At 36.9% G+C, this 20,969-nt stretch overlaps 1 pseudogene; it reads right to left on the minus strand.

Annotated features, from left to right (window-relative positions):
• Nucleotides 1-8,018: 8,018 nt before the first annotated feature.
• Nucleotides 8,019-8,583, minus strand: LOC110562612 (large ribosomal subunit protein uL16-like; annotated as a pseudogene).
• Between the last annotated feature and the right edge of the window lie 12,386 nt (nucleotides 8,584-20,969).

Below are 20,969 nucleotides of genomic sequence, written 5' to 3' on the forward strand. Positions count from 1 at the left end.
CTTACTATGGTTTACCCAGTAATATTTCCAGTGGTTCTCAAATGTGAAAGGTTTTGGCATAGTCTATCATGTAGCAAAGACTTTAGTGAGCATTTCAAGATCTAAGAAGCTTAGTTCAGTGATGGCACAGTGAGGGTACCTTGTCATTTTCCCAAAACAGTTAACCCCTCACAAAGAGGAAAGTTTGCATCCTTCTATGATCTTCTTTGCTTGCTACACAGCCATTCATTTGGCTGACAGAACAGAGTTTTCCATGTCTGAGATGAATCAAGATAAAGTAGACTTGAGGAAGCTACTAAAGGAAAAGAGCATGACAACCTTAATCTCCCATCAGAAGACTTTAGTTTTCAAGACGGTGGTTGATGTTTTAATATCTCCATGATTTGGTTCAGCTTGAAATGACTGAGAACAGGAAAATACAGTATGGAACCCTACAGGAGTCTTTTTTAGTGCCTCATATTGTAGTCAATATTTTGTCTCAGAGGAGGGATATGGTTTATTAGGTAAAGTACATGGTGAACAATCATGAGGACAGTAGGTGAGATCTCTAAAGCAAACATAAAGCCAGATTTGGTAGCTTGCAGTTGTATTCCAGCATTCTCACTCCAGGATGGGAGATGCTACAGGAGAACCCCCAGAAGCTTAAGAACTAGCTATCCTTATATTGCTAGCACCCTACAACAAAAATGGTCTCAAATGTGGTGGAAGGTGAGTGCCAATAACCAATATTTCTCCCTAATTTCTACAGATATGTATCGTCACTCACACACAGAAACACACACCACACACATATCATACACACATACACATTAAATATAAAAAAAGAAGAAATTCTCCTATGCTGTGTTTGTAATTCTACCTGAAATGTACATGCCTTCCTCCTTAAATATTGCACTAAAGCTGAAAGCAGAGAGAGAAATACTAACCATCAAACAGAGTCTGCACTTGTTGAAGCTAGGTAGAAAGGGTACGTGATCATTCTGGATCCAGTCATGTTGTCCAAACTTTACATGCAGTGTGTTGCTGTTACAGACATGTTCTATGGCAACCAAGACACTCAGGAGGAAGTGAAAAGAAGAAAGCACTGTTAATTTAAGGGATCCAGTAATGACCTCATTATCTGCTAAAAATGCACCTCCTAATCCTCTGACATTGGGAGTGGATATTTAAAAATATACATTCTGAAAGACCAGAAACTTTTAATATAACAATATTGAATAGAATTAACTACCCAATGTCACAATTCACACAGCTAATGGAAACCATAAATGTTAATTTTAGATAGGTCAGATTGTTTTTCTTTTTAAGACCCTTGAAGTAGTTGATAAAATCTGTAGACATACATGTAAGAAAATGCAAACAGCTTATTTTCAAGGGCAATGCTTACAAATATTCAGTATTCGGGAGATATGGCAACAACGTATTTATGTATAAATGTTCTAACAAATGTTGTATAAAGTATTGCTAATGAGCCTTCTGAAAAACAAATAATGAAAATGTACAAAGAGATGTCCCTCTAGAAAGAGATATGTAAAAAACAGATAAAGTTGATTTAAAAAACAAAATCAGATCTACTTGGTTACTATCAAACTTGTATGTGACATGGATATATTTTCTTTTATTGTAAAAATATTCATTGGTTTGATGGTAAATATTGTTTGTCAGTTTTACATGATGAAGAAATACCTGAGACATTATAACTTACAGTCTTTCCACTCTTTCTGTGAAATCCCTTAATCTTTTTTTAAAAAATAATATGCATATTTTATTTTCACATAAGTTGAATATGTTTGGATATGTTCTCAAGAATTTGTTGCATAATGTTACATTTTAAAATTTTTGACCCCTAGGAAACTAAGATGTTAAAAATTATTTTTAATAAACAGTGTTTATACTTTCTTGGTCTCACGTTCACATTATTAATTTATAAATCCCCTCAGATTTTAGACATGTTAACTCAGATTTTAGAGAATCAAATTCCAACATATAGATTCATAGGTTTCAAATGGACTATGAAAATCATATAGATTCACCACAATGAAAAACATCTAAAAATTTGAGGATGAAACACTATTGATACCATTTTATTGACATATTACAAAACCTAAGTTAGAGGATGACTCAACAAGAAGGCGCGTAAGGAAAGACAGACAGTCATTTACCTGGAGAGATGTAATTCTGTCATAATAAATTGTGGTCATCTCATTCTCTGTCAGGGCATTTCCCATCTGGTCATTAGTTTCAAAGCCAGTGTAGAAATCCCTTAATCTTTCAGAGAAGGGATGTGATGTGTAAGTCCCATTGTGCTGAGCACTACATTACAGGCTACTGCCAATACTCTTGGCTTCTCTTTAATACTTGGCAGTAAAACCCTTATGCCAAAGAACCAGCAAGGAGACTCAGAGAACATAGGGAAATCAAACCAGTACTCACGTGAAAGTCACATTGCCCCCCCCCCCTGCCCTGCCTTTTATTTTCTTTTATGTGGTCTTTGTATTTTTTGGTTTTTATTTCATTTATTTACTTTTATTTATTACAATTTTTCACTTTGTATCTCAGCTGTACCCCCTCCCTCCTCTCCTCCCAATCCCACCCTCCCTCCCTCTTCAGAGGCCCTCTGTGGTAAGCTCCTGTCCTTTTCCCTGTTTTCTGCAGCTTCTGATGTCTATCCCATTTGCTTGCTGAGTGAGGATTGAGCAACTTCCTTAGGGTCCTCCTTCTTGTTTAGCTTCTTAAGGAGTATAGATTTTAGTATGTTTATCCTCTATTATATGACTAATATCCATTTATTAAGTGAGTATACACCATGTGTTTCTTTCTGCTTCTGGGTTACCTCAGTCCCACCATTTGCCTTCAAATTTCATGATTTCCTTGATTTTAATTGCTGAGTAATATTCCAATGTGTAAATGTACCACAATTTCTGTATCCATTCCTCCATTGAGGGACATTTGGGTTGTTTCCATATTCTGGTTATTAAGAATAAACCTGCTACGAACATGGTTGAGCAAATGTCCTTGTTGTATTCTTGGGCATATTTTAGATACATGCCTCAGAGTGGTATAGCTGGATCTTTAGGTAGAACTATTACTATTCCTGATTTTATGAAAAAAAAAAGAAAAAAAAAACAAAAACAAAAAAAAACACCAGATTGATTTCCAATATGGTTGTACAAGTTTACATTCCCACCAGCGATGGAGGAGGGTTCTCCTTTCTCCACATCCTCTCTAGCATGTGTTGTCACTTGAGTTTTTTGATCTTAGCCATTCTGATGGGTGTGAGGTAAAATCCCAAGGTCTTTGATGTGTAGCTTTTTCAGTGTGATAAAGTGGTAGCAAGTGCATTGGAGGAGAAAACTAATCACCAGTTTCAACCAGCTGTGAATCTGAAACCTATATTGCACTAGAATACATATCCTGTTGACTTCCATGACAGGATATGTATTCTAGTGCAATAATGACACAAATATTATGGGAGTGACCAACTACTTTCTCCTTGCATCTGAGACCTGTTCTATAAGACGGAACTCATTCCTGACACTGTTAATGGAGCCAATAAAATATAGTTAGAACAACATAGACCCTAGGGCAGAACCTAATGCTGCTATTGTGCTAAATGGAGCCACAGCATTAAAATGGCTCCTAATGACTTATTGTTATGCCCTCAGAACAGTGCAATGCTCAGCTGTCATCACTGCAGTAGATAACCGTTAACAAAGAGAAATGCTTCTGCTCAGTATGAAGATATAGGGTAAGGAACTCTAGAGTGTTATATCCCAATCTACTTTATTGGACTAGTTTAGAGTTCTTATTACCTGTAGTATCCTATTCCAGAAATCATTTCATCCCATTTGTTAATGTGCTAACTGTTTTGTTTTAACATTTTTTATATTTTAGAGCACAGATATTAGCAGTAAAGGATTTGTATATGGCTTTCTTTATGAAATTATTTTAGCACTGAAAAATAATATATTTGAGCAATATATGGAATGAGATGTGCAAGTTCCATTAAAACACTGACAGAAATATTACAAATTTAGTAGTGACTTGAAGTAAAACATGACTTATAATGGGAAACTCTACTAATGGTTATAGGGGAATTCTTAAACTAACACCTTTGGATGCATCCTTCAAACTAAGCATAGTCCAGAACAAAAGAAGAGATAATAATCTTTTCCATGAGCATTTTCATAGTCTGTTAGCTATATAGTGTTCCATACTAGCATATACAACACAATGTGAAAAAAATCTAAACAAACTAAAACAAATTCAGCTCTCCTGTGCTTGGTCTTGTCATCGATGTAAATTCTTTTGAAGTTTAGAAAATGCCTCCATATTAGCTGCTGCCCTTTGCTTGTATGGATATGAATTCTTAACTAGTTTCATACTCATCATCAGGATTAATGACTCTAAGATACTTTCAAGATAAAATTTCCTTAAAGCACCATTAATAATAAAGGAAAAGGAAATTATGCCTTGGCATAAATATACGTGAACACCATGACAAATTGATATTCTGATGAACAGAATCTTGAATTCAGACTTCAGATTATGTCATAGATTATGCAGCTTGCATTAGAAGTATATCATAGTGCCCAGATCACACACAGTGAAATTGCAAATCCTATACCTGCATAGGTGCTGAGCACAGAGCACATGTATGTGTCAAGCTATGTTATTCACAAAGCAATCAATATGATAATTAATTTCATGAATGAATTATAATTAATTAAAATGTATCCAGACTTTCAAAGAGACAAAGTGAAGGTGATCATAAATAACATGTATTTTTTGATGTATCTCATATTGTAAAAGCTCTTAAAACCCTATGACAGTTAATCTACAGTAAACTATTCTTTTAAACCAGGATAGTTCATATTTTTCTTTATAGGAGGCTCATTAAAGTATGAATTAAAAATTAAACCTCATAAAGTATGCAATAGTAGTGTTGCTTGATTTCATGATCACGTAAGCAGACAATGTTTAATTCTACCAACCTATAAGATGTAATTTCATATGCAAAGACACACACAATTTGTGTGAGAAACATGATTAATTTCCATATGTGTAAATAGATGGTACTCCGACCCAAACATATATTTCAAAGCAATTTTGTTATGCTTTTGACTCACAAGTTTAGAAATGATAACACTGATGAGAATGTGGATAGTAAAGTATCAGAACTGGCAGCACACAACTCCAATTTAGAAAAGAAATTAGATTTCCCTGCAAAGTAGATTAGGAAAGGAAGTAGAGACAGAGAGCAGTGCAACACAAAGACAGTTCAAGCAAACATTTCAAGACAGGGGAGAAGGAGCTGCATTTCTGCTTAATGAAGTGGATGATTTAGAGACTGAGTCCTCAGATTTTAAATAGGAGCGGAGAAAGGAGAAATGTAAAGTAGTCGTTGGGCAGCCTGCTTCCAGACTTAAAACATGTGTACTCAGTTTCATATGACCCCTTTGCTTTTCTGTAATTCTTGAAACCTAAGAAAACTTAGTTGTCTGAAAAATGAAGGGTATTTGTGCTTAAAATCTATTTTTAATAGCTGCATTTAGGCTTACAGCTTATGTTAAAAATAAAAACATTATACAAATTTTAACTTAAATGACTCTGTGGTGGAATCAAATCCTAATTCATTTTTACATTTATAATTGTAACAAGCTAATAAATATTCATTGATTTCTTATTTGATGCCAAAGCCTTTTCCCGGCTGTAAAGATAACCCCCATGACTTGCCATTCTATTGGAAGAAGACCAACAGTGAAAAAAATTGAAACATAGAATTCCTATGAGATAAAAATGCTAATGTTTTATTTATTATTTATATAGTGTTCTGCCTCTATGTGTGTCTGTACACCAGGAGAGGGCACCAGATTGTTGTGAGCCACCATGTGGTTGCTGGGAATTGAACTCAGGACCTCTGAAAAAGCAGCCAGTGCTCTTAACCTCTGAATGGAATTTTATGTAAAAAGTGGGAAATAGTAAGAGCTGGAGAGGACAGGAACTCCACAAGGAGAGCAATAGAACAAGAAAATTTGAACACAGGGAACTTTCCAGAGACTCATACTCCAACCAAGGACTATTCATGGAGATAACTTAGAACCCTGACAATGCAGCCACTTCTGATGAGAACTCATAGACTAAGAGCAGAAAGAAGGAGAGGAGGACCTCCCCTATCAGTGGACTTGGGGAGGGGCATGCATGCAGAAAAAGGGGAGGGAGGGTGGGACCGGGAGGGGAGGCGGGAGGAGCTTATGGGGGGATACAAAATGAATAAAGTGTACTTAATAAAAGTTAAATAAAAAGTATATTACCATAAAAATGCTAATGTTTTTTAATGGGAAAGAATAACTAAAAAGTATTCATGTAGTGAGTGAGAGATAAAATACAAAAAAAAAAAAAAAAAAAAAAAAGAAGAAGAAGAAAGGCCAGTGCTCTTAACCTCCAAGCCATCTCTCCAGCCCAATTTGTTCCAATTGACTTAGATAAACACTGTGGTCTTTTCAAATAGTTGTAAAACTCAAAATGAAATCTGTTTTGATTTGCCTTAAAGAGTGTCTAAATGAACTGAAACAATTTAATAAAGACTTTGTATACATTAAAAAAAAAGAAAAGAAAGAAAGAAAAAAGACCGGAAAATAACTTAATGGGAAATATATGTGGATGTTGGAGAAGATGGTGCAGTGATTTTGAGCACCTAATACTCAACCATGATGGCTAAAGTTCAGATTCTAACACCCATTTAAAAATCCTGATATCCTCATCATAACTGTTACCTTACACCCAAGAATGAGGGTTGAAGAAGAGGCCAGAGAATCTCTGGGGCCTGCTGGCCTCCAGTCTAGCTAAGAAATTGGGAGAACCAGGTTCAGAGAAACAGGTGAGAGAGGAGATTACTCTGGCCTCTGCACATGTCAAAAATGAGACCCCGGGTAGTTATTTTATCCAAGTGGTCAGCATTAAACACATGTACATACAAACAACAGTAAATACACTCTGCAAATATAGTTCAAGAAAAGAAGGTTATAAGTTCCAGAGAAAGTCTTGAGGAGGTAGGAGAGGAAGAGGAGTGTTGAGAACAGTGTGAGTACAGGGCACTCACTATGAAATTCTCAAAATTTAAACAGTTGTGTGTTTCAGATTTAATCCATTGTTGTTATACTCAGCTGCTTTAAGTTGTTGATGTGGCAGGGCATCGGGGTAGAACAGAGAGAGAGTGTGCACTTTATGAAAGCAAGGAAAGAAAGCAGAAACCATATTTCAGTGATACAGCCTCTCTGCTCAAGCTAGCGAGCTACGAATCCACAAAGGGAAGGCTGCTAGTGAAGAACAAACCTTAGCGACCTAGGGCACACCTTTGGACACTGCTTAATACAGGGCAGCTTTCAACACATGTATTTGGGGAAGAATATTTCAGATAGAAATCATAACATTTGCTGGCTAAAAATGCAAAATTATTTCATTATGCTTAAAGTAGAAGGCTGATTTAACTTCTTTTCTGCTAATAATATTCTCATTTTTAAATGTCAAATCATAATTGCAAATATATATAGGAAACTTATTTGTTAATATATTGATAAGTTGTTTCTGCACTTTCCAGGAAATTTTCTAGTTTGTGGACTAGGAAATCCTTACATCTCAGTGCCTACACCTACAAAATAGCTAGGGCCCACAGGAATACAGCTTCATACCTCACCCAGAGATATGTTCTTAAATTTTTAAAAATATATTTTGATTTCATGTGTATTAACATTTAACCTAAATATCTGTATGAGTAACATGTGCATGTCTGGTTCCTGCAGAGGCAAGAGGAGGACATGAGATCCTTGGAACTAGAATTTTAGGCAATCATCTTGAGCAGCGCTTTCTCTTAACCATCAAAGTCATCTCTCTGGTCCTGATAATCCTCCTCCATCTCTTTTGCCTCCTTCTCTTCCTCCTCCTTTTTTTCAGACTAGATATGACATTTATTACTGAACTATTTGGAGGGATATAGAAAAGCACAGTAGAATCTCTAATTATTGCAGGCCCTGCCACTTGGCCAGGGGACCAAGAATGGGAATATATCTGACCCCATGGCCAGCAGGGATAAACCATCTTTCAGCTACCATGTCTTCAAATGCACCTGCATTAAACCTGATGAAGCACCACTTTTTTGAGATGTGAATCTTCTGGCATCTGGGATACTTGGTCTTTGCTCTACTTAGAGCATCAGTCATGTCTTCCTTATTTTGCACTTTTGTTTGGATGGATATAATGACCTAACCAGAGTGAACCCTGGTCTCTGCACCCTGGGCCTTTCAAAGGCACCACACATACCAGTGTGGAGCATGCCAGAATAAGCACAGAGAAACTACTTGTTGGTGTGGGTATTGTGGAAAGGATGGAGCATGTATTGTACATGAAAGCCATCTTCACCACAACTTTTTATATGTATTTGTTGGCACAACTACTGGCAGTCCCCAGGGTTTCAGAAACAAGTTGCCCATTTTCATTCTATACCACATGGCCACAAAGTGAACAGTTATCAACTTTTGCCTTCTTCCTATCCAAGTAAAAAATGATGATCTTGTCATCTGGCATGCATCAACTGAAGTATGACTTGACCTTACAATATTGGTAATACTGGGATGGGTGGTGGCCTGTGATTGCAAGACAATCTTCTTCTGTGGCTCCCTGGAGGAAAAGAACCCTGCTATCTTCTTATTTTGATTTAAAAAAAAATACTATTTCAGTTGCAAATACTGAACCATTGGAATTGGAGTACAGGGCTGTAGCAGAAACCATTTATATTCCTGACTATACTCTGCAGTAATAAAATAGCTAGCTGTGCACATTGCCATACAGAATATCACTGCATTTCCTAATACATGTTTTAAGAGTTTAATCATTTATTTCAAATATAATTTTTAAATCGTAAGTGGACTTTCATAATACAAGTTGAAACATTTATTCTCCTTCACTTTAGAATCTGAAAAGCAATTTCAGAGCAGGTTTTCCAAATCCAGGCTTCTTTGCTATTTTTCAAGCTTCTGAAACCTAGTATTAAGCCACACTGTTTTTAGTGTACATAACCATTGAACACTTACTGATAAATAGTTTTTGAAAACTGTCCATCACACATAAAGTATAGTCTCTGTTGAAGGATCAGCAACAAAGAAAAAAATATTAAATAACAGTGAAGAAATCACATATTCAATTTCAAAATACCAGAATCACTGTTCTCCTCTGCCATAAAACACATGCACAAACAAAAAGGCATGTGTTTCTTCCTGCTGGACCTTACATCATGGTAGAAAGCCATTCTTTTCTTTCCATAACATAAGCACCACTATCAAAGATATGGGCATATTTTGCTACTCTGGTTACTTTTTTATCTCACAGGGTTCACAGTTGGTCAAGACTATTCCATTTCTCTGAAAACCTCCATTACCTTCTGGTACTGCGAAACTGAGCTACCAGGGAGGAGGCTTTCTGGTCAGTACTAACTTGATTTCTCCATATCCTGGGATCAAAGTGTGTGGCATCGTCACGAATCGAGTTTGACCATCAAGTTGTGGGAGAAAATCAAGAGTAATGGTAATATCAGTATTGTTTAAAAATTAGGATGCTCCTGGCCAACATGTTAAAGGCAGGTATCCCAGTATCTAGGAATTTTATTCAGCAACCTATGTCTTATGGAAGTAACATTATTACTTATGTACCATGCAACACTTTTATGGAAATATATATATATATATATATATATATATACATATATATGCATTCTATCTATCACCATCATCTATCTATCTATCTATCTATCTATCATCCATCTATCTATCCATGTATTTATGCATGTATATATCTCTATCAATTTACCATCTGTATCATCTATCTATCTTCATCTATCTGTATATGTGTATTATAAAATTATAATATATGTGTATTATATAATACACATATATCTATCTGTATATGTGTATTATAAAATCGATTTAGGGACTAGAGAGATGGCCTGCAGTTAAGATCATTCACTGGTCTTCATGTTCAATTCCCAATATCTTTAGATCCAGTGAATACAATAACCTTCTCCAGTCTCTGCTGACATTGCACTGAAATGTACACCCTTCCACATAGAGACACCCACGTAGACATAATTTTAAAGTAATAATAATAAAACCAATATTGCAAATAGCAGATCTTCATATGGCTTTTTCTACATTCTTAGAGTTTGTTATTTCTCCCCCTCACCTTTCTTTATCCTATCTTCCCATCTACCTTTACTTCACCTCCCTAACCATTATTACAATTTCTCCTTTGTATCTTCTCCCTTACACTTATTTTCCCCTCTCCACACTAATAACAATAACACTTTTCTAATTTCCTGGTCTGTACAGCTATTCTTAATTAAGTAATAACAATAAAATCTAAAGATACAATGATAAGATCCACATGCAGTTTAGAACAAAATCTAAGGACTCAGTAATTGGATCCACCTCATGATTAAGAACATGTAGAGTTTATTTTTCAGGGCTGGATTACCTCAGTCAGTATACTCCTTTTTGGTTTCACCCATTTCCACATTTTTATTGTTTGAGAATTTTGTACGATGTGTTTTTATCTTATTTATCCTCTTCATAACTCCCCCATCTACCCCCCTTTCTTTCTCACCCAACTTTTTGTCCTATTATTTAATTGAATTTTTTTTTCACCAATCTAGTCCAGTAGCCCAGTTTCTGTTGTCTGTAGAGAGAATATCTGTGTATTGTATGGATACAACATCTGTCAATTAAAAACAAACAATGTTCTATAGGAAAGGGTGAAATAGAAGGTGGGACATCTAGTAGGCATAAGTAATTCTGAAATAGAGGCCGGCCAGGTCAGGATATTAGTCCAGAAAGATGAGAGGAAGACAGACGCATGGAACCTGAGCACAGGTAACCAGCCAAGTGACATAATATAGATTAGAATAAATAGGTAATTTTAAGTTATGAGCTAGTCAGAGAAGATTCTAGCTATATTGCTTAGCTATGTGTAAATATATTATGAGTCTCACAATATTCTGGGAGATTAGGACTGACAGGAAATACCACTGTAAAAGTTGTCCAAATATTTTTTTTGGATGGGCATCCTTCCAATGGAGTATGGTAAGAGTCTTAAAGTAAACTGGCTTTCCCTCTCCCATAAGCTAATAACTTCCCATAGCTCTTCTGCTATTATATGTCCTCACGACTACCTCCCTGATCCATCTTATGATTTGGTTTGATTTGATCTTGTAGAGGTCTTGTGGATTCTATTGCACCTGCTGTGAGTTCATATGGGAAGATCCTCTGCAGTGACACTGTTTCCTTATAATCATCCACAACTTCTGGCATTTACATCTCTTTTGTCCCTTGTTAAGCAATTATTTCTGAGCATTAGAAATGTGCTATAGATGTTTTTTTTTAATTCTTTATTAATTACACTTTATTCACTTTGTACTCCCCCTGTGGTTCCTTCCCTCCTCTCTTCCCAATCCCTCCCTTCCTCCACCCTCTGCATGCATGCCCCTCCCCAAGTCCACTGATAGGGGAGGGCTTCTTTTCCTTCCTTCTGATCCTAGTCAATTAGGTCTCATCAGGAGTGGCTGCATTGTCTTCTTCTGTGGCCTGGTAATGCTGCTTCCCCCTCTGGGGGAGGTAATTAAAGAACAGGCCAATCAGTTCATGTCAGAGACGTCCCAGTTCCTATGACAATGGAACCCACTTGGATACTGTACTGCCATGGGCTACATCTATGCAGGGGTCTTAGGTTATCTCCATGCATAGTCCTTGGTTGGAATATCAGTCTCAGGAAAGACCCCTGTGCTCAGATTTTTTGGTTCTGTTGCTCTCCTTGTGGAGTTCCTGTCCTCTCCAGATCTTACTGTTTCCCACTTCTTTCCTAAGATTCCCTGCACTCTGCCCCAAGGTTGCCCATAAGTCTCAGCATCTACATTAATAGTCTGCAGGGCAGAGCTTTTCAGAGGTCCTCTGTGTCAGGCTCCTGACTTGTTCCCTCTTTTCTCCTTCTTCTGATGTCCAGCCTCTTTGCCTTTCTGGACAGGAATTGAGCATTTTAGCAAGAGTCCTCCCTCTTGATTAGTTTCTTTAGGTGTACAGATTTTAGTAGGTTTATCCTATATTATATTTCTATATGAGTGAGTATATACTGTGTGCATCTTTCTGCTTCTGGGACTCAGTGAGCACTCAGGATGATCCTTTCCAGGTCCCACCATTTACCTGCAAATTTCATGATTGCCTTGTTTTTTGTTGCCGAGTAATATTCCATTGTGTAGATATACCACAATTTGTGCATCCATTCCTCTACTGAGGGGCATCTGGGATGTTTCCAGCTTCTGGCTATTACAAATAAAGCTGTTACAAACATGGTTGAGCAAATGTCCTTATTGTGTACTTGAGACTCTTTTGGGTTTATGCCTAGGAGTGGTATAGTTAGATCTTGAGAAAGCGCTATTCCTAGTTGTCTGAGAAAGCGGCAGATTGCTTTCCAGAGTGGTTGTACAAGTTTACATTCCCACCAGCAGTGGAGGAGAATTCCCCTTTCTCCTTCTTCGCCAGCATGTGTTGTCTCTGGAGTTTTTTATCTTAGTCATTCTAATGAGTGTAAGGTGAAATCTTAGGGTCCTTTGATTTGCATTTCCCTGATGGCTAATGAGGTTGAGCATTTCTTTAACTGTTTCTCTGCCATTTGATATTCCTCTATTGAGAATTCTCTGTTTAGCTCTGTACCCCATTTTTTAATTGGATTACTTGATTTTTTTTTTTTGCTGTTTAACATCTTTAGTTCTTTATATATATTAGATATTAGTCCTCTGTCAAATAAAGGGTTGGTGAAGATCCTTATCCAATCTGTAGGCTGTCGTTTTGTTCTGACAATGAAAGTGAAGGCACAACATACCTAAACTTATCGTACACAATGAAAGCAGTGCTAAGAGGAAAGTTCATAGCACTAAGTGCCTTCAAGAAGAAATTCGAAACATCTCATGCAAGCAACTTAATGGTTCACTTAAAAGTCCTAGGAAAAAAAGAAGCAGCCACACCAAAAAGGAGTAGACGGCTGGAAATAATCAAACTCAGGGCTGAAATCAATAAATTAGAAACCAATAAAACAATTCAAAGAATCAATGAAATCAAGAGCTGGTTCTTTGAGAAAATCAACAAGATAGACAAACCCTTAGCCAAACTATCTAATGGCCAGAGAGAAACTATCCAAATCAACAAAATCAGAAACAATAAGGGGGACATAACCACAGACACTGAAGAAATTGAAACAATAATTAGGTCTTACTTCCAAAGTCTATATGCCACAAAATTTGAAAATCTAAATGAAATGGACAATTTTCTTGACTGATTCTACATGCCAAAGCTGAATCAAGACCAGGTAAACCAATTAAATAGTCCTATATCCCTTAAGGAAATAGAAGCTGTCATCAAAAGTCTACCATGCAAAAAAAAATCCCAGGGCCAGATGGTTTCAGCACAAAATTCTACCAGACCTTCAAAGAAGAGCTAACACCAATACTCTTCAAACTATTCCACAAAATAGAAACAGAAGGAACACTACCAAACTCTTTCTATGAAGCCACAGTCACCTTGTTACCTAAATCTCACAACAAAGAAAGAGAATTTCAGGCCAATCTCCCTCATGAACATTGATGCAAAAGTACTCAACAAAATACTTGCAAACTGAATCCAAGAACATATCAAAGATATCATCCACTATGACCAAGTAGGCTTCATCCCAGACATCTAGGGGTGGTTCAATATATGGAAATCCACCAATGTGATCCACCACATAAAAAAACTGAAAGAGAAAAAAAAAACCCACATGATCATCTCCTTAGATGCCAAAAATGCATTTAACAAAATCCAGCATCTATTCATGTTTAAAGTCTTGGAGAGATCAGGGATACATGGCACATACCTGAACATAGTAAAGGCAATATACAGCAAGCCTATAGCCAACATCAAACTGAACGGAGAGAAACTTAAATCATTCCCACTGAACTCAGGGACAAGGCAAGGCTGTCTACTCTCCATATCTCTTCAACGTTGTTCTTAAAGTTCTTGCTAGAGCAATAAGACAATTGAAGGAGATCAAGGGGATACAAATTGGAAAAAAAGAAGTCAAAGTATCACTGTTTGCAGATGATAGGATAGTATACCTGAGTGACCCCAAAAAATTCTACCAGAGAACTCCTACAGCTGATTAATACCTTCAGCTAAGTGGCTGGATACAAAATTAACTCAAAAAAAAAAAAAAATCAGCAGCCCTCCTGTATACAAAAGACAAAAGGGCTGAGAAAGATATTAGGGAAACAACACCCTTCACAATAGCCACAAAGGACATAAAATACTTTGGTGTGAACCTAACCAAGCAAGTCAAAGACTTGTATGAAAAAAATTTCCAGTATCTGAAGAAAGAATTAGAAGAAGATATCAGAAGATGGAAAGATCTCCCATGCTATGGCTTGGAAGGATTAATATAGTAAAAATGGCCATCTTACCAAAAGCAATCTACAGATTGAATGCAATTCCCATCAAATTACCAACACAATTCTTTACAGACCTAGAAAGAAAAATTCTCAACTTCATATGGAACAACAAGAAACCCAGAATTGCTAAAACAATTCTCTACAGTAAAAGATCTTCAGGAGGTATCTCCATCCCTGATCTCAAGCTGTACTATAGAGCAACAGTTATAAAAACTGCATGGTACTGGCGTAGAAACAGACTGGTGGATCAATGGAATTGAATAGAAGACCCAGAAATAAACCCACACACTATGGACACCTGATTTTTGACAAAGATGCCAAAACCATTCAATGAAAAAAAGACAGCATCTTCAACAAATGGTGCTGGTCTAACTGGATGTCTACATGTAGAAAAATGCAAATAGATCCATACTTATCACCCTGCACAAAACTAAAGTCCAAGTGGATCAAAGACCTCAACATAAAACCAGACGTACTAAACCACTTAAAAGAAAAAGTGGGGAAGAGCTTTGAACTCATTGGCACAGGAGACAGCTTCCTGAACAGAGCACCAACAGCACAGGCTCTAAAAGCAACAATCAATAAATGGGACCTCATGACACAGAAAAGCTTCTGTAAAGCTATAGATGTTTTTATTAAGGACTCAGTCATTCTTAATTTTCTAAGTCTCCATACTTTGACCAACTGTCTGCTGCTCTGTTATAAGCAAATAGAAAATAATTGAAGAATATTATGCTACCATAGTATCTGGTATATGAAAAACGTAAGGATAACATTTCTATTGAAATAATAAGCTAATGTTAAATAGAAAAGAGTGGAAAGTTGCCATTCTGCATCCTGTCTGGACCTTGTCAGGTTCCCTCGTGGGAACTTGGTCCTCTTTGAGCATCAAACCAGAAGTGCAAACTCCTCTGCCAGAATGTCAGGGTTTTGCAGGTTTCCTGACACTGAAGGGTGAAGTACAGGGTCAAAGGAGCTCAGGATCTGAAATCAGAATCAGGTGACAATGAGGGCCTGCCTGACTTAAGTGAGTCCATGGTTGCTTTAAGAACAGCCAGTAATGGAGGCTTGGACCTCTAAAATGGAGAACTTTTGGAGGTTCAGGCAGACAGAATGGCTGCTTCGAGAACAACCAGCTCTTATCTTTTGCAGATGGTCACTGTTGTAGGCAGAGCAGTATGAGGAATATGGCAGCAGCAATACACGCTGACATGCAGGTGAATGGCAGAAGCTAGGGGAGGCCAGCAGCTTGTGTCTGGCTAACCAGAAGCCAAGCCTTCATTCCCTAGAATAAATGAAGAGTCTTAGATGATCATGAGAGGAATGGAGTGAGAGAGCAAGAGTTTATTTCATGAATCAGGGACATTATAAAGCTTGGGCGGTAGAAGGGCTTTTAGGGATGAATATGTTTGATTCACTGGGTCTAGTAGCATAAGAAGGAGAAGAAAGTACTTAATTATTCTATGAGAAGCAGGGGAAGAAAGGAGGGAAAACTCCAGGTACGGTTAGAGGTATAGAAAAAGGTAGCAAGCTAAGGTACCAAGTCCTGTCATTAGCATGCAGAGAGTATTTCAAGGAATCCCAAGGTACATACTGAAGGATTTCCTATTGGGAAAGGGTTGGGCCTGCAATCTCCTTGAGGGCCATGTGACACTCCTTAGAGGAAATGGGGTTTTTCCAGGTCAGGAGGAGTGAAGGAAACCTATCTGAGGAAGAAAGTCCATCATTTTAGCACTGAGCTCAGGGGTCAGACTTCAACCTTAACAGCAAAATCCGACAAAAAGTCAGTGCAAGGAATTCTTTCTGAAGACAAGAATAAGAAATTACGATTGTGAGCAAAGACGGAGAAAGGCCTGTACTAGCAAAATGCTTTGTGTTCATTTCAGATTATGAGTCCAAAGCCAACAGAATAAGCAAAAAACAAAACAAAACAAAAAACTTACTAAGAATATATTAGGAAGTTCAAAGAGCTGCTTAGAAGTGAAGGTTTCTATTCTCTGTTTCCCAGCTGATATTCCAGAAAGAAAAATAAAACACTGTTACCATAGAGGATTAATGAGAATATAAGTCTTTCCTACCGTACATACAACTAGTTCGTGTAGCCATTGAAAAAATTTGTAGAACAGGAGAACATAATAAGTGATATTGACTAGAACGTGAAGTCTAGTCACAAATAAATAGAGATGAAATTCATTTTGACTCTTTCTTTACTTAGAACGTGAAGATATTTGTGTGTACGTATGGGTGTGTGCTCAGATTACCTGTACAATCTTTCCAGAATAGAGGAAAACCGATCCTCAAAAGCATGTTTTAAAGGATTTACAAGTGTGCAACAAGGGTCGTAAGTGGTATAAGGATACAGAGAATAATAAAACTTTTTTGGGGTTTGATAACTCATAATGTGATGAGTACTGTGAAAATGAATTTCAAAAACTAACATAAACCTGCTATTAAAATGTATTCTGTAAAAAGTAACACCTGGAGGACATTTCAAAAAAGGGACAGAGAAGTGAAGAGTGTGGACAGAATCACTGGTTCATAATTTGCAACAATCTTCACTCTAGTTAACATTACATATTTTGAATATCTTATCACATAAAACATATAGAACAGTAATAACTTCATTATTTTTTGTCAGCAGTATACATTGGTTTTTTTTTGTGTAACTTAGAAGGGATACACAAGGATAAAAATATGAAAGATGATAAATAGTTTATATATTCATACTCAGAAGAATGTGTATGAGTAAAATATAAAGATTTTCCAGTAACTAGATAGTGGTTGCTGCACAAAGAAATGTGTACTCTGTTGAACAAAACATAAAATCAACGAATGTAATGCTTTTCAGCAACATCCAATGATTTAAGCATTCTGCCTCATGGTATTCATTGTCTCATCATATCTTTTAAAATTTATTTTTAATTTATTAACTTTTTTATTAAAATTTATTCACTTTGTATTCCAGCTGTAGGCCCCTCTCTCATCCCCTCCCAATTTTGCTCTCCTTCCCTTTTCTCCTCCCACTTCTGATGTCAATCTCAGAAGTTAAACAATTTATGAATAATCCTTGACATCTTGTAAAATATAGTTCATGTGTTTCATAGTTATGATGCAGAATTTTTTCCATCTTGCCAATGAACATCTTGCTAAAACATTTTAGGGTATGCGTAAACGATATAACACTGTCTCTTCTACACAACTGAATCCTTTTCCTTGTGGGTGCATTCTGTCACATTTCCTGGTAATAATGTGCCTACCTGCTTTTGGGCTGCTAGGATGCAAAAAGCAAAGCCACCTCTCTGAAAGTCCCCGATTTGGAGGTAATAATTGTGTAGACCAAACCAGATGTGTTCTTTTTATTGTAACAAAATTAAGTGAATATAAAGTACTATAATATGAGCCAAAGAGCTTGATATCATAAAAACGTTCAAGAATAAACATGTGCAGAAACTGAGGATTCAAGCATGGAGACTGCTCCATCCACTAGTTGAACAGGTACAAAATGAATCTGCAGCAGCCTCAGTGATTGAAGGTGTCCTATGGGATGAGAGTCAAAGACTATGAGAAGAAGCACTGGAGAAGATATTTCCCAACTCTTGGTTGAAGTATTTAGAAGAAACTCTTCAAAGTTAATGCACCTTGAAATTAATAACAAATTTCTACTGATATTAGGAAACACACACAACAGTTAAAGGATTAAATTAAATACTGAAGAGGCGATTAACACTTCCTAAGCAAGAATATTTGTGGCAGGTATTGGAAAGCCATGCTACCATTTTGGAAATTCCAGTGCAAGAAAAACAACAACAATGACAACAAAAAGCCATCTCTTGAGGCTGAAGAGATGGCTCAGTGGTTAAAGGAAGACAATGCAGCTAGTCCTGATGAGACCTAACAAGCTAGGGTCAGATGGAAGGGGAAGAGGACCTGCCCTATCAGAGGACACAGGGAGGGTCATGAAAGGAGAAGAATGAGGGAGAGTGGGATTGGTTGTGTGGGGCTTACAGCTGAGATACAAAGTGAATAAATTGTAATAAATAAAATAATAAATAAATTTAAAAAATAGAGTACTGCTTGCTCTTCCAGTGGACCCAGGTTCCCAGCACCCACATACCAATTCACAGATCTCTGCAACTCTGTTTCTAGGAGATATGACACCCTCATACAGACATACATTCAGGCAACAAAGAAACAACAACAAAAACCCACCAATGCACATGAAGTAAAAATAAAATGAGTTCACTTCCCCTTGTTGGCACTGTCTTGCCAGACCACAGAGGAAGAGGATGCACTCATTCCTGATGCAACTTGATGTGATGGAGTGGGGTGGGTTGGTTCTCTCCTTTTCTGAGGAGTAGGGGAAAAGGTGGGACAAGGAAGAGAAGAGGGAGAGGTCTACAATTAGGATGTAAAATTAACAAATAATAAATAAAAGTAAAGAAGTTTAAAAAAAGAAAAAAATTCCCTAACATGCTATTTAAATTTTCAGATATTCATTATTTAAAAATGAACCAGTAGGTTAAGGTTTGGGGTAGTGCTCTTTTTTCTTAAATTTATTGTTTAAATTTATCTGCTCCATCCACAAGACCATTTTCAGAAAGGGAATGTTTAATTCTCCCCATTAGGTGGCTTACCTGGGTTTCTCATTCATTTCAAAATGTTTGACTTCAGAAGGAACGAATTGAGTTAATCTACAAAAGTGAGTGACAGATTCTAGGTGCAACTCAGGAATTGACGAAATTAATTAATCATTGTAGTAACACAAATGTCCACTGAACACCAATTAACCTCTTCCTTTTAAAGAAATGTTCCCTCTCTTTCTCTCTCTCTCTCTCTCTCTCTCTAAAGACAGGTGTAAATGAGTGAGTTTAAATCACTTTTACCATACAATTTAAAGTGATCATTAACTCAAAGGATAATGAATGTGGATTCTCACAGAACGAGGGAAAAACAAGTTGGTCTATCAAGAGGGCCCTATAAAATCTGCCCAGGATTTGTTCCAGGAAATTCATTCCTACAAGCTGAGTTGCTTCTGTTTAGATATTGGGAAGCTAACAATGGGGGAGAGCTTTTCTAAGAAGTGACTAAGTACACAGCACTGCACATCCAGACATGTTTTGCTCTTTCAAGAGAAAATTTTAATCTGGTGACTTTTTAGGGCATATGTTAGTGGAAAGTAGAAAATAAATTCAAATCTGATAAGGATCATTTCTGAGTAGGATACACTTTTAAGGACAGCTAAGCCTTAAATGCCTGGGACTCTTTTCTTGCTTATTCCAGCCCAGCTAAGGAGATCTTTGTTCACAGCTGCTTTCTATGTGCTGGCTTGTTCATGGTGAAGCTTAGTTTTAGAAAGCTCTTTCTGTGGAAGCACCAGAGAGTTTGGGAGGATGAATTAAATCTCTAAAGCACAAACAAGACATAATATTATCTGAGTCAGTCTCTACGTTTAAAGTAAAAATCAAGGGAAGAAAAAATAATTCGATTAAAGGTCGGCATTTTATACTGTTGATTTGAAAATATGTACTTCATATCTAATTAAACTTGACAAATCCCCTGATGGCTAGGTAAATGGAAATGTTTCTTCTCTTTGTTCCACACTCTGTCTCTTCATTATGTGATACTGATGACAGGCTTCTCACCTAGACTGCAGCTAGCAAGTTTGAGCACTGCCTGCCAGAGTGATTAATACCATCAAACGGAGTTTGTTCGGTTGGAAAGACTGGCAGAAAACATTTATCATCTTCTCAAGGAATTAGAGTTCCAGATTGGCTCTGTGTTGGAGATAAACAGGATATAAATGCATTTGCTCCACTGTTCACCTTCTTATCACATCTACTGAGCCTGTTTCCCCCATGAAAATCACTGAGCCCAGAATTCCCAGAGCCTTCAGGTGAAACTTGTAAACATTAAAAGATCCTTCAGTAATAACTACTTATAATCTTTAAAAACTAGGTCAAATATGAAAACCAGGAAAAAATAAACAAGTGATACTCAGCAAGACAAAACATCTCCTTTACAATCTTTCTGTTTTATTTTCAGATAAATATCAACTAGGCAGTCACATGTGACCAATTTTAAATAGGGGGAAGTTCATTTCTGTTTCTTAATGTTATGTTACTGCAAACAACAGCCCAAACTACTTTCAAAGGAAATACTAAATGTGTTCTTCTCCTTACTCCCAAATTATGTGTTTTAAGGAGGGAAGGCTGAGAAAGCTCTACAAAGGACCAAAAGAGAGAAAAGAAAAGCAGGTGTTGACTACAAGCGTATTTACTTAATGCAATTTTCCCCAGCTCAATGTATCCACTTATGATATGTAATTCATATCTTACTATATTCAGATCTGTTCAACCCTTGCGACATTGCTGTACCACCAAGAAACACAACCACATACCCATATCAACCACCCGCTTTGTCCCTCAAACTGCCTTAGTACTTACTCTCACTA

The sequence above is a fragment of the Meriones unguiculatus genome, chromosome 17 (assembly GCF_030254825.1).
Source record: "Meriones unguiculatus strain TT.TT164.6M chromosome 17, Bangor_MerUng_6.1, whole genome shotgun sequence".
In the NCBI taxonomy this organism is placed as follows: domain Eukaryota; kingdom Metazoa; phylum Chordata; class Mammalia; order Rodentia; family Muridae; genus Meriones; species Meriones unguiculatus.